Source organism: Pseudophryne corroboree, chromosome 12 (genome assembly GCF_028390025.1).
Source record: "Pseudophryne corroboree isolate aPseCor3 chromosome 12, aPseCor3.hap2, whole genome shotgun sequence".
Classification (NCBI taxonomy): domain Eukaryota; kingdom Metazoa; phylum Chordata; class Amphibia; order Anura; family Myobatrachidae; genus Pseudophryne; species Pseudophryne corroboree.
The window spans coordinates 121395416-121398474 of record NC_086455.1 but is presented as its reverse complement, the minus strand read 5'-3'; positions in this window follow the sequence as shown (position 1 = coordinate 121398474).

Below are 3059 nucleotides of genomic sequence, written 5' to 3'. Positions count from 1 at the left end.
TTAATGACTGTTTCAATGTACGTATGAAAATGATCATCATTATTTGTTTGGTATGATTGGTTAATCATGCACCTGACTATAATCCTGCATCCTGACTTTGTGCAAGTGTACCTAGAAGAATTGATTCTGTTTTGAAGGCAAAGGGTGGTCACACCAAATATTGATTTGATTTAGCTTTCTCTTCTGTTCATTCACTTTCCATTTTGTTAATTGATAAAATTAAACTGTATTATTTCTATTTTTGAAAGCATTCTTACTTTGCAGCATGTTTTCTACACCTGCCTAAGGGCCTGATTCATACCTGATCACTGCTGTGTGTTTTCACACAGCGGCTGATCAGGTACTAACTGCGCATGCACCCCAATGGGCACGCGCGTCGGACAACAAAAAAGGGCATCGTCTGTCTGCGACTGGATGGTGCGAAAAATCTGATCGCACGGGGTTTCACAAGGTTATTGACAGGAGGAGGCCATTTGTGGGTGGTAACTGACTGTTTATTGGGAGTGTCCGTAAAAATGCTGGTTTGCCCAAGCTTTTTAAGGGAGGGTGTCTTCGGCCCCGATCAGCCTGTTTTCAACGCACTGTAGGAGTAAGTCCTGGGCTGTGCAGAGACTGCACACAGTGGATTTTTGCAGCTCATCGTACACATGGGATCGCACACTTGCACGGCGCATTTACGCTCCCCCTGGAGGCGGTGACTATCTGAACTCAGGACAGCAAAGTTAGCAGCCCAAAGCTCAGGTCTGAATCATCACCTAAAACTTCGGCCTTCACCCTAACATTGGCGATAATTGCTCCGTCGTCTTCCGGAAACAATTACATGAAATACACCTGTCAGAGACGTTGTAAATTGATACTTTCAAAAAAGTGCGTTAAATCCATCACATCAATTGAACGTTTCAGGGCATTGACGCCCCTTTGTCAAGGGGATACAAAGTGAGTAAGTGCAATAAACCGTACGTTTTTATAAAGGAGAAGACCTGCCAGCGGGAAGTACAACGGAGTCCGGGGGTGGGAACGACTTTCGTCCCAGCTCCCGTGTTCAGCGGCATGACACAGGCACACATGGTACCCAAGTTTCCCCAGCAACCAGACAACGGACGGCCACGGTACTGCGCTGCATGAATGATATAATTGAACAAAAACTAAATTCAAACAAGGTGTCGCATCGTAATGAATGCTGTTGATAATAACCAAGTGACGTGAACAGTGTTAAATAAATATTGAACACATTGCAGTGTGATATATGATATAGCTATTCTTGATTGAAAACAAATAGCCCACATTGCATTATGGTAATGGGTATTCTCCTTTTATATTGCACTTATTCACTTTGTATCACCTTGACAAAGGGGCGTCACTGCTCCGAAACATCGGATTGGTGTGACGGATTAAACGCACTTTCTTTTGTAAGTATCAACTTTAAAATGTCTGAGTGCTGCTGCTTGTCGGATATATTAAAAAAAAAAAAAAAAAAAAACAATTATGTAGATATAATATACATATACACACACAAATGGAAAAAGATGACAGCGGCACTTCAGGATTTGGTAAAATGAATAATACTTATATTGTGAGAAAACGATCACAGTCACTCCTTGTCAAAGGGGCTATGGGCCCCAAAATGTTGGCTCTATGTGATTGTTTTTACACAATATAAGTATTATTCATTTTACCAAATCCTGGAGTGCAGCTGTCTTCTTTTTCCATTTGTGTCCACACTTCCTGCGGAGGGCACCAAGGTCTACCACTAATCTGCAGTGAAAGCCGAGCACCTACATACCATTATTTAGAGAGAGAGAGATATACAGCTAGCTGTATATCTATTTAGATAGATCTATGTCTGTCTATCTCTCTAAATAATGGTATGTAGGTGCTCGGCACTTGCTGCAGGTTATTGGTAGACCTGGGTGCCCTCTGCAGGAAGTGTGGACACAAATGGAAAAAGATGACAGCGGCACTCCAGGATTTGATAAAATGAGTAATACTTATATTGTGGTGGCCAAAATTGCGGACACTTTTTGAAATTGGAATGTTATCCAACTTTGAATGCATATAAAAACTGTTAAACTTCATGCAGTGCAATGATTCATATATCAAATGAAAGAAATTTAATGCTGAATTCAGCACAATAAACAGAGGTCAGATATTTGCATTACAAGGGAAGTTATGCAGTGAGAACAACACTTGGGGTGAAAATCCCTGTGTACTTATGATGTCGCTGTCCTATCAGTGTTTCGTTGGGTATCCTTTATTTTTCAAGACCGCAGCACTAAGACGTGGCATTGAGCCAACCAATGTTTTGAGCTCTTCCTTCTTTATTATGTGGTGCCATTAGACAATTATAGCCTCAATTAATTCTCTTTAATTGGATGGACACCTCAGATGTACCATAAATGTTCTATAGGGTTCAGGTCTGGGCTGTTTCCTGGCCATCCCAGCACCTGTAGGTCACTCTCCGTGACCCACTGTTTGCATATCCATGCAGTGTGGCAGGGAGCTGAATCCTGCTGGAAAAAATATCCCTGATAGAAGGTAGAAGTTTTCGTTGTAGGATGGTGTCAGTGTACTTTCTGCTGTTCAGTGTGACATGAAGGCAGCCTACAGCATCTGCTGTCATACATGCCCAGATCATAACACTTGTAGGATTCTTCTGTCGCTTAAATGCAATCTGGATGCACCTCTTCCCCGATGCAACGTCTCACGTGTTTTCTCTCATCACTACCAAATATCGATATCTTAGTTACGTCACTCCATATCACTTGTTTCTACTGACCACCTGTCCATGCAATGTGTTCGTTTGCCCACTGTATTAGTTTCTGCCGATGCTTTTTATTCAGGAATGGCTTTTTTTTTCGGGGAATCCTACATTTAGGCCAACCGCCGTTAGTCTTCTCCGTACCGTTCTTGAACTGACAAAAACACCAGTTGCACTCTGTTCACTGCTAATGGCTGCAGATGACGAATATGCAAACAGTGGTTCGTGGAGAATGACATACACGTGCTGGGATGGTCAGGAAACAGCACAGACTTGAACCCCGTAGAACATTTGTGGTTCT